Raw genomic sequence first — 12,065 nt, 5'->3', positions numbered from 1 at the left:
TATTCTCTCCTTTTTTCCTTTTTTTGTGCTCTGCTGCTCTATCACCTGTTGGGAGTCGGCTGATGGAGGCTCCCTCCCCTCCACGGTCTATCTTCCTGTATATCACCTTGGATTCACTTCTCTGCATGTCCTGCCTTCTAGAACGTGGTCGTTTTTCTGTTCATAGAGTTGGTGCTATTCTTTTTGTCAACCTTCTTTTGAGTTCTTCGGTGTTCAGAATTATTTAATAATATCTAGCTGAATTCCTGGGACCAGAAGAAATTTAGGTCTCTTCCTCCTCTGCCATCTTGGAATCCCGTCTGAGGAGAGAGAATCTTAAGGAGGCTCCACACTCAGCGAGCAGCCCCCTGCGTGCAGCACTTAGTCTCAAGATCCTGAGATAGGGCCTGAGCCAAAACTGAGAGTTGGATGCTTAACCAGCTGAGCTACTACCCTGGCAACCGTAACCATTTTTTTTTTTAAATTAATTTATTTGAGAGAGAGAGGTCATTGGGAGAAGCAGACTCCCTGCTGAGCAGGGAGCCTGATGCGGGACCTGATCCTGGGATTCCAGGATCATGACCAGAGCTGAAGGCAGTCGCTTAACCAACTGAGCTACCCAGGTGCCACCCCTAACCATTTTTAAGTGTACACTTTAGTGGCATTAAGTACATCACATTGTGGGCAGCCCAGTACCACTGTACATCTCCAGGACTTTTTTTGTTTATGTAACTCTGTATCTGTTAAGCCTGTGGATATCCAATTATTTCAGCACCATTTGTTGAAAAGATTATTCTTTTCCCATTGGTTTGTCTTGCCTCCCTTGTTAAAATAATAATTTTTTTCAAGATTTTATTTATTTGACAGATCACAAGTAGGCAGAGAGGCAGGTGGTGGCGGGGGGAAGCAGGAGGGTCCCTGCTGAGCAGAGAGCCCGATGCAGGGCTCAAACCCAGGACTCTGAGATCATGACCTAAGCCGAAGGCAGAGGCTTAACCCACTGAGCCACCCAGGTGCCCCTAAAATAATTATTTTTAAAATAGAGAATCTGTAGTTATATTAATATAATTTATTTCTAATAGTTGGTAATTTATATTTTTTTCCTAGTCAGTCTGGCTAGAGATTTATCAGTTTTGTTGATTTTTCTTAACCGTCTTTTGGCGGTTGTGGGGGGGCGTTCCTGGCTGGCTCAGTTGGTAGAGCATGTGATTCTTGATCTCTTATACCAGGGTTGTGAGTTCAAGCTCCATGTTGGGTGTAGAGCCTAGTTCAAAAAAAACAAAACAAACCAACTCCTTCTCTTGGGTCCAGAGGGCAAGCTTTCTTTTTTTTTTTTTTTTTAAATTTCTGTTTTCTTTTGTATTGGTTCTTATTTATTTATTCATTTCTTATTGCCTATCCTTTTTTGTTAATTTCTTCTTTTTATGATTATATTATACTCTTCTAAATGTCATTGAGTTGAGACCTTGTGTCTTTACTAATGTATGTTTATTGCTGTAAATTTCCTTGTAATACTGCTTTTGTTGTATGTCACAGATTTTAAAATGTAGGGTTTTTTCATGTAGTTCTACAATTTTCTCATTTCGCTTTTGATTTTCTCTTTGACTTATGGGTTGTTACTTATTTTGAGTATTTGGGGATTTTTGAGATATATTACTGATTTCTAATTTAATTCCATTGTAGTCAAATTATGTGATTTGAATTCTTACTAATTATTCTTTCCATATAGCTTTTTTCAAATAATTTAAACTACTTTTAAACTGTTTTTAGACCATTTACATTTAAAGTGATTTTTTTAAAAAGATTTTATTTATTTGACAGAGAGAGATCACAAGTAGGCAGAGAGGCAGACAGAGAGAGAGAGAGAGGAGGAAGCAGGCTCCCTGCTGAGCAGAGAGCCCGATGTGGGACTCGATCCCAGGACCCCGAGATCATGACCTGAGCCGAAGGCAGCGGCTTAACCCACTGAGCCACCCAGGCGCCCTAAAGTGATTTTTTAAAAAAGATTTTATTTATTTATTTGACAGCCGGAGATCACAGGTAGGCAGAGAGAGGCAGGCAGAGGGAGTGGAGGAAGCAGACTCCCTGCCGAGCAGACTCTCTAAGAGAGTCAGAGCAGACTCTTAGAGAGTCTGCTCTGCAGTGGGGCTGATTCCAGGACGCTGGGATCATGACCTGAGCCCAAGACAGAGGCCTTAACCCACTGATCGACCCAGGCGCCCCTAAAGTGATTTTTGATAATAGGTAAATTTAAATCTCCTATCTTCCAATTTTTAAAACTTTATCCTATATGTTCTTTATTCCCATTTCCTTTTTATTCTGCCCTATTTGGGTGTTTTTAAAATATCTTCATTTTATTTCCCTTGTTGGCTTATTGACTATCACATGTGGGTTTTTTTAAATGGTTATTTTAGGTTTCATAATCTTTAATTTATCACATCTTTAATTTATCACATATATGATACTATACCACTTCACGTGTAATATTATTATCTCTGCTGTTTTGCTTATACAGTTTACTTCCATCTATGTTGTAAATTTCACAATGTATTGGTATCTTTTTTTGGTTAAAATAATCAATTCTCTTGTAAGGACATTTAAAAACTAAGGGGGAAAATTTTTTTATTTATTCTCATTTACTCTTTCCTGTGCTTTTCATTTCTTTGGGTAGACCCAGATGGTCATCTAATATCCTATGTCTGAAAAACTTACTTTAATATTTCCTATGGTGCATGTCTGTTGGTGATGGTATCTTTCAACATTTATAATTTAAAATATCTTTATTTCATGTTAGTTTTTGAAAGACATTTGCTCTGGCAACTGAGTTCTTAATAGCATCTTTCAATACCTTAAAGATAGATTTCATTCTCCAGACGTGTATAATTCTAATCTCAGACTGATTTCATGGGTGATCAGAGTTCTTTGGTAGGTAATCAACTCACTTTAGGGTACAGGTTGAAACGGTGCCTCTTCCTAGTTCCCCACCATCTTGTCTCCCTAAATTTCATTCTCTTTAGCTTCTTTGATCTTTGGATTTATAATTTCCATGAAATTTGAAAAGTTTTGGGCCATTATTTTCCCTACTTATGTATTTTTTGTTTTTGTTATTTTTATGAGACTAACGTACTACCTACTGTGCTAACGAGGCACCTTATTTTTATTATTTTTGGATTTATTGAGTTTTGAGAGAGAGAGAGCATGCATGGGTATACACAGGAGAGCACGGGGAGGGGCAGAGGATGAATGAGAGAGAATCCTCAAGCAGACTCCCTGCTAGATACTGAGCCCCATATGGGGCTCAATTCCAGGACCCTAAGATCATGAGCTGAGCCAAAACCAAGAATCAGATCCTTTAACTGACTGAACCACTCACGTGCCCCTTTCCTGCTTCTTTTGGGTACTCTAATTGGATACTCGTGTACTGGGATGCTTGATGGTGTTCCACAGTTTGTTTATGCTTTTTTTCCTTCAGTCTTGTTTTCTTCTCTTTTGTATAGTGTCTTTTGCTTTGTCCTCATTTTCATTGACATAATCCCAGCCAGTTTTTTAAAAATACTAAAATAATTTTTATAATACCAAAACAATCAAATTTCTAAAAAGTCTTTTTTCTTTTTAAAGATATTATTTATTTATTTGACAGAGATTACAAGTAGGCAGAGAGGCAGGCAGAGAGAGAGGAAGGGAAGCAGGCCCCCTGCCGAGCAAAGAGCCCGATGTGGGACTCGATCCCAGGACCCCGAGATCATGACCCGAGCCGAAGGCAGCAGCTTAACTCACTGAGCCAGCCAGGTGCCCCTAAAAAGTCTTTTATATTTCTACCTAACATGCTTAATCTCTCTCCATATACTTTTTTTTTTAAAGATTTTTAAAATTTATTTATTTCACAGACAGAGATCACAGGTAGGTGGAGAGGCAGACAGAGAGAGAGGAGGAAGCAGGCTCCCTGCTGAGCAGAGAGCCCGACGCGACTCGGAGCTTGATCCCACGATCCTGGAATCATGACCCTAGCTGAAGATAGAGGCCTTAACCCACTGAGCCACCAGGGGCCCCTCGATTACTTTTTTGAACATAGGAACTACATTTATAATAAATCATTTAATGTTCTTGTTTAGTAGATCTATCGTGTATGGATCAATTTCTGTTTATTTTTCTCAGTATGACTGATATTTTCCTCTTTTTCATGTCTGTTAATTTTGTTTTTTAAACCTCCGCAATTACTAGTTTATTAGTATCATCCAGGACTCAGATGTTCAGTACTCCTCCTGAAATTACATAAACAAATGCAGATGGAAAGAATCCAAGTCAAAATTATATAACAAAACAGCACTCCATCACAAAAGCATGTAAAATTACAAGAACGCTATTTTAAAACACTGGCACTTTAAGATAACGATAATCTCACAAAACTACAAAATTGCCAAATTGTTCCCTAAACTGCTAAGTAGATAAGCATGAGTCTGATGAATTAGTTAGGGTTTTGTAAAGAAAAATCAAATTCAAGTCAGGTAACTCATACTGAAATACCAAGTTTTATGTGTCTTCTTCCTTTAGGTCTATTTGACTTACATAAATGAGCAAACTGTAATATAAGAAAATACACCTGATTTTAAATGTGGCATACATTTTATAAGTTGGCCCAATTAATTAAAAATACCTTTAATGAAAGTCAGGTTTCCTAAGAAATCCGTATTCAGATAAATAGAAGACATTTATTTACAGCCAGCTCCCACCCCCACCCCCCCACCCCCCCGCTTTTTTTCCAGACCCTTTGCTGGGACTAATGTCAACAAAAAATTTAATACGGCAGCTTATTTTAAGCCCACGCTTTTGGGATACATTCTCATGTCTTCTTTAATGTGGGAACTGCAAATATAACTGCCATTACATGGTAATGGGAGTTAAGGAATGTAGAGTCCTCATGTAAGGATTAGAACATACTTTTCTCTTAGTCCTTCAAGACAGACTTTTCAAAATGTTTGATTCTACTGATCCTATGCTGTGATTAGACTTATTGCTCTTCACTTTATAAATGTGACTGGGCTATGTGAGATCTGGTATCAGTCGATCAAGATTTGAGTTTCAGTTATGGATGAAAACTGTCTCATTTCAACTTTTATTACCCTCATCATGAGTATGCAGGGTGCAAACAAAAGTTTTTTATCAGCTACTATCTGAAAAGATAAACACTGTAATAATCCATGTGATCCAAAATGTGCAAAAGCAAAAGACTATCTTCCCTTTAAGAAGAAAAATTTTAGACCTATGAAAAGGACAATAATACTAATTAAAAAAAGGTATTTACGGGCGCCTGGGTGGCTCAGTGGGTTAAGCCGCTGCCTTCGGCTCAGGTCATGATCTCAGGGTCCTGGGATCGAGTCCCACATCGGGCTCTCTGCTCAGCAGGGAGCCTGCTTCCCTTCCTCCCTCTCTGCCTTCCTCTCTCTCTGCCTGCCTCTCCATCTGCTTGTGATTTCTCTCTGTCAAATAAATAAATAAAATCTTTAAAAAAAAAAAAAAAAAAAAAAAGGTATTTACTTAGAAGCACCCAGAATGTCAACGGAACAGCTGCAACGTTTTTTTTTCTTTGCAATTACAGAGTGGTATTCTGTTAACAGAGCAACAACTATTTCGTAGAGCTGCATCAGAGACAACTGAAGATGAAACGTTACCATCCCAATATATAACTAATTTGTGCTGTGCACCAACAAGAACCTGCTTTAAGGTTCCATGCTAGTTTACAACCCCCATACTGTACTAGGCAAGGTTAAGTGGCTATTGAAAATACCACCAGGACAGGGCTATCTAAAGACACTCTCTGCTGATTTTTTTTTTAAAGATTTTATTTATTTATTAGAAAGAGCTCACAAGTAAACAGGGAGGCAGCGGGGCGGGGGGGGGGGGAAGCAGGCTCCCTGCTGAGCAGAGGGACCGATATGGGCTTGATCCCAGGACGGTGAGATCATGACCTGAGCCAAAGGCAGAGGCTCAACCCACTGAGCCACCCAGGCGCCCCTGTCTGCTGATTTTTTTTTTTTTTTTTAATTTGACAGAGAGAGATCACAGTAGGAGAGAGGAAGGGAAGCAGGCCCCCTGCTGAGCAGAGAGCCCGATGTGGGACTCGATCCCAGGACCCTGAGATCATGACCTGAGCCGAAGGCAGAGGCTTAACCCACTGAGCCACCCAGGCGCCCCGTCTGCTGATTTTTTATTGGATGCCAGGCATTGTCAATTTTACCTTGTTCGGTGCTGAAATTTTTATATTACTATGAATATTCTTGAGGTTTGTTTTGAGACACAGTTAAGTTCCTTGGAAATGGCTTTATTATTATTATTTTTAGGCTTTTAAAAAATTCTGTTAGGTGGGACCAGAGTGGTCTTTAGAACTCATTTTACCCCACTACTAAGGCATTGCCCCTCTGAGCACTGTATTTGATATTCTGTGAATTGGAAGGTTTTCTGCTCTAGCCAGAAGGTATACAGACCATTGCTGTGGGCAGTGTGAGTCATCGTCAGTGGTATGCTGGAGCTTGTGAGGGCTGTTTGTTAAAATGTTAGGAAGTTTCTGGGGTGGTTAAATTCTTCTTCTTCTTCTTTTTTTTTTTTTTTTTTGAGATTTTATTTTTAAATAAACTCTACACCCATCTTGGGGCTTAAACCCAGAACCCTGAAATCTAGAGTTGCCTGTTCCACTGACTAAACCAGCCAGGAGCCCCTGAGCTGGTTTAATTCTTAATAGAATTAAATTATATGTGCTTATTATTTAATCAGTTATATTGAGAACAAAGGATGATACCTCAAAGCTCATTACCTCAGTATTCTATTATTACATGTTATGGTTTTTATGCACAGGTGATAATTTACATCTGTTATAGCTCTGTGGTAGAAATACTAGATAATGTTTGATGTGCTACCATGCATCTTTTTCTAACTTAGCCCTAAGTGATAGTTAATAGCTTGAAATTGCTGCAGGTGGGAATATTCATACCATGGACATTGGTAATCCTGTAAACCAGTAACTACAAACAACTAACTGCTCCTGGTTGTTAAAAATTTTCCAGCATACCCCTGGCTGTGGATATCATTCTCTGTATTCCTTATGGATGTTTTTCCAGGCCTTTTGCAGGCCTTGGACATGCACACTGATCAGTACTTGGGTTAGACTTGAGGGGAGTTTCTGCAGATCTTCTGATGTTCTGGAAACCGTAGTTACTTTGGCCTCCCCAAACTACTCAGTTCATCTTTTTAACTCAGGGAGATTTGATTACCCTCCACACTCTGTAGTCTGGAAACTTTCGCATCAGTAAGCTCAAGCAATTATCATTTGTTTCTCCTCTTTCATTGACCATTATCCTGGGTTACATTGTCTGGTTTCCAGTGTCTATTGTCCCGAATTTTAGTTGTTTTTCATTGTTTTGGGTGGCAACATAAATCTCATTCCTGTTACTTTGTCTTGGCCAGAAGTGGAAGTCTGTTGGAAGCATTTTAGTTAGGAGAGAGACATAGGTGTGCATTTTAGATCATTCTGTAGAACATGCATTTGTAAGGGATGAGACTTAAAGTAGAAGGACCAGTTACATGTCAGGTAAGTTAGTTAAAGTGAATGATGAAAGCCTAAGGTTGGTCTTCGATGTTGATAACTACAGAGGTGGAGGACAATATGGGAAATATGTAGGGGGAAGTATCTAGTATAGGGTTTCTAAAAGGATGGATATGAACTGTTTGCATCTGAGTCACCTGTGGTGTTTGATAAAATGAAGATTCTGTGCCCTACCCCAAGTTTATTGAATCTGAATTTCTAAGGATGAGGCTTAGAAATTTCCAGTTTATTTTATTTAAAGATTCTATTTATTTATTAAAAAGATTTATTTGTTTGTTTTAGAACACACTCAAGCAGGTGCAAAGGGGCAGAGGAGAGGGAGAAAGAATCTCAAGCAGACTCCCTGCTGAGTGCAGAACTTGGCATAGGGCTCAACCCCACAACTCTGAGATCTAACCTGGGCTGAAAGAGTCTGACTGTTAACTGAGTCACCCAAGTGTCCCTAAAAGTTTTATTTTTAAGTAGTCTCTACCATTAACGTGGGGCTTGAACTCACAACTCTGAGATCGAGTCACTTGCTCCATTGACTGAACTAGCCAGGCACCCCCAGAAATTTGCATTTTAAACAGGTACCTAGGTAATGCTTATGAACACTAATGCTTCAGAAGAAGCTGAAATAACTTTTTTCAAAGTATGATCCATATCCTTGGGGAGCCCCTACAACCCCTACTTTGCAATGACCTGAAGTACTTAACTAAAGATACAGATTTATGCATGCATATCCAGAACTCGACTGAATGTGAATTTCTGGGGTGGTAGGGTGCAGGAATTCCTTAGGCACAGTAAGTAGTGTTTGAAAACCACTAAGCTAAAGTACTTCACAGACATAGTCTCTCTGAACTTCAGAGTAACCCTGAGAAGTACTCCTGTTTTATAGATGAGGAAATGAAGCACAGAAGAGCCAAGTGGCTTATTCATGGTCAGATAGTTGTTAGTTAATTTTGATGATAGGGAATCATGTTTCTTTCTCCTTCTATCAAACCTGATGCTTCTGCTACCTTTGTGTTGACCGTGAGATATAGGCTCATCTCTAAAGTCTTTTGAAGGTGTCCAAGACACTGAAACCATGGTTCCAAACAACTTAGGGAGCCAGGAAAGTGCTCTTTTTTTATTATACTTTGCACCAAATATTCAGTTTAGTTCTCTGTAGCAAATGATAAGTTTAATTATCTAGCAAAGGTGTTTCTGCCCCTGACCATCGTTATCTTAATGCTTTCTACACTCACCTTTGAATGTCCTTGTCTGTTTTTTTTTTTTAATTTTTAAAAAATATTTTATTTATTTATTTGATAGAGAGAGATCACAAGTAGGCAGAGAGGCAGGCAGGGAGAGAGGGAAGAAGCAGGCTCCCTGCCGAGCAGAGAGCCTGATGCAGGGCTCGATCCCAGGACCCACTGAGCCACCCAGACGCCTCTGTCCTTGTCTGTTTCTTTTAAAATTATTTAAAGACAGGGTATAGTGCACAATTCAGTATCTTCATTTTAACAGTGAAGAATTGTGTACTAATATGAGTCTATATATAACTTTTGTTTTCAGTGTTTTCCAAGGTTCTATAAAACTAAAAAAAAATTTCGGTGTTTTATAATTTAGGTTGCATTTAGCTTAGATGTCACAGTTTTTATTTTGCTGTGTAGCTTATAACTTTGTTTTATCAGTAGAACTGGTAATATTTTCTAGTGGGATTTTCTGTAGTCTTTTGAAGTGATTTCATATGTGCCATGAATCTTAGATCTCGTAATCTATTTAACACAGTAGCACCAGTGTTAGACTGCAAATAGTAGGAAAAGTAATTCTTTTCAGTCAAGATTGGTTTTGGATTTGCCTTTGGAATTCTTGAATAGTCTGTTGATTTTATTAGTATGTGAAAACAAGTGAAGTTCTGTAGCAAGGAATAAATACGAAGGCCTTAGAAATAGGATTTAAATGGTTTGTTATCTATTTTGTATGCTTTTAAAAGACAAAATAGCTAAGTTTTTTAAATTTCTGAAAGTTACTATAGTTAAATAATTGAAAAAGAAAATTACTGTAGTTGTCACAAATTGAACTAGTTTATCTGCCCCATTTGAAATGTATAGTGAAGGAAACAAAGAATGCAGTGTAAGGAATATAAGAATTTGGGCTAGTTTAATTTGCTTGTTACAAAAGAATTTATAGCAACTTTTAAGCTTAGGAATACTTAAGATTTTAGTGTTTACATTGATAGTGTTAATTTTTTATGGCATTGTTTAACATTTGTAAACAAATGAATAGACTTGTTTTAAATACTTGGTGATAGATATCAGTATTTCTTAAACACTATTGTCTTGTTCTCTTGTGGTTTTTTTTTCTTTAATTGAAACATAATTGATAAAACATTATATTAGTTTCTACTCTGGTATAATGAAACTTTTCGCGGGTAAGATCTGGCAGGTTGACAACTCCATTATCATCAGATTTTATTCACAAACAGGTGTAAGGCTATCTATCTCTTTCCTTCCTTCCTTCCATTTTTGAGAGACAGAGAATGTGCTCACATGCCCACACAAGTATGGGAGGGGCAGAGGAAGAGGGAGAAAGAGAATCTCAAACAGGTGTCATGCCCAGCATGAAGCCCAACTTGGGACTTGATCTCAAGACCCTGAGATCATGATATGAACCAAAATCAAGAGTTGGACATCTGACCAAATGAGCCACCCAAGGGCACTCCAGCTATCTGCATTTCTATGCATTTTCTTTTTATTATATAGGAATTTAGAATGGCACACAATGGTAAATCATTTTTAGAATGCCATTCTTATGTTTCTGTGATACATATGAATGAGTTTTTTTAGTAGCTCACTTTTCTACTAATAAATTGGTTGAAATGACTTAAAGTTTTATATAATGCTTTCGGTCATGATTATGGGCACATTGTTGTGTTTCTCAGAGTTGTAATCTATAGCCATGTTATATTTTTAAGAAGCTTACTTTTAGGGAACATTTGGATAGCTTCATCTTGATTTATTTCATCATATTTATCTTCTTTTTACTGCCAAAATAATGTTCACAAATGATTCATAGAGGGATAATCTAAATAAGACAAAATCATTACTTTAAAAACATGGAATGTTTTAAAGTCACATTTAAGAAAAGTCATGATCTTTTTTACTGCATTTTTAACCATTATATATTTATTCCCTAATATTGTAAAACACACACACACAAAATACTTTTCTGTTAATGCCTGAGCAGTTACAGCCATCTGGAAAATGAGCTCTGTCTACATTGGGAGTCAGAGAAGGAATCTATGGAGCTCTCAAATTTCTAAGAATTTTAATTTAGAATTAAATCTTGAAACATTTTATGTGGGTACTCTGAGAAGCATTTGTAAGAGTATTAACAAATCATCTTAGTCTGTTGAAGATAGCACAGATTCTGTAGCCTAATATAAGGAATTATTTGTGCGGCTTAGTAGAGAATGCAGGGTGTTATCTAAGTATTTAGAAATACCACTTTTGTCCACATATCTGTAAAGAGTAACACATCCATAGTGACTATATTGTGGTTTCCCTTCACAGATATCAAGTTGTGCTAGTACAACCATATAAATAATTAATACCTGAAGTCTCAATGTAACATGGACAGTAACAGTGATGACAGATAAATACAGACGCTTGGGGATCAAATACTAGGCGAGAAACACTTTTAAAAAGGTAAGAAAAAAATGTAATCTTAATTAAGGCCAAGTGGGCTTTAGTTAGTAGAAGTAATTGACTAGAGTTTCTTTTTCAGTGTATCAGGCTTTTAAGAAAAACATCTGGGTGATCCTGTCTATCTTAATACTGGTAGAACTCAGCTGTAAGTATCAGTTCTGTGAAAATGGCAGTTGCAGATACTCTTGCTTGGTAAATATCATGAGTGAGGTTCCTTTAGTAAACCCAATCCACAATGGGTAGGAGGTGGCCAACTGGAAATGGAATAAAGTGCTAGAAAGGGCATGTCCATGTGTACTCAGAGACACATCTTAAATTTTGGATCCTCTGCCCCTGATGTTTGCCACCCCCACCACACACTATAGAAGGTAATATTTTGCCTTGTTTGTGAAAGGCTTTTGAGGTTGGGTATTAAGGAGTTGGCAGTTGGAATCTTTGTTGTAAGATAAGTGAATTTTCAAGTCAAGGGTACTTTTTGTAGGATCATGTTTTCACTGTGCACCCTCCTTATATTAGTTTAGAATATTTCTTTTTTTTTTTTTTTTTTTTTTTTTTTTTTTTTTTTTTTTTTTTTAAAGATTTTATTTATTTATTTGACAGAGAGAAATCACAAGTAGATGGAGAGGCAGGCAGAGAGAGAGAGAGGGAAGCAGGCTCTCCGCTGAGCAGAGAGCCCGATGCGGGACTCGATCCCAGGACTCTGAGATCATGACCTGAGCCGAAGGCAGCGGCTTAACCCACTGAGCCACCCAGGTGCCCCAGTTTAGAATATTTCTTAATGTAGTATTATTTTATTTAGACAATTTCCCTACCTTGTG

General features: G+C 37.8%; 1 protein-coding gene across 9 annotated transcripts in view; it reads left to right on the top strand.

Annotated features, from left to right (window-relative positions):
* The window catches only part of ZZZ3 (zinc finger ZZ-type containing 3), a 120,251-nt gene that overhangs the window by 43,174 nt on the left and 65,012 nt on the right, over positions 1 to 12,065 (top strand). For 4 of the 9 annotated variants that reach the window (XM_045064733.1, XM_045064738.1, XM_045064736.1 and 1 more), the window contains 2 exons: positions 11,113 to 11,247; positions 11,327 to 11,392. The exons of 3 other annotated variants lie outside the window; for them this stretch is intronic. The gene's annotated coding sequence lies outside the window, so the exon portion shown is untranslated. Of the gene's footprint in view, positions 1 to 11,112; positions 11,248 to 11,326; positions 11,393 to 12,065 lie in introns of those variants that run through there. 2 more of the 9 variants (XM_013059234.2, XM_013059232.2) reach the window with 1 other exon arrangement.

This window comes from Mustela putorius, unplaced genomic scaffold (assembly GCF_011764305.1).
Source record: "Mustela putorius furo isolate JIRA1106 unplaced genomic scaffold, ASM1176430v1.1 tig00003853_pilon_pilon_pilon, whole genome shotgun sequence".
Classification (NCBI taxonomy): Eukaryota; Metazoa; Chordata; class Mammalia; order Carnivora; family Mustelidae; genus Mustela; species Mustela putorius.
Note: the sequence above shows the minus strand (reverse complement) of the source record. Positions and strands in the feature narration are given on the sequence as shown.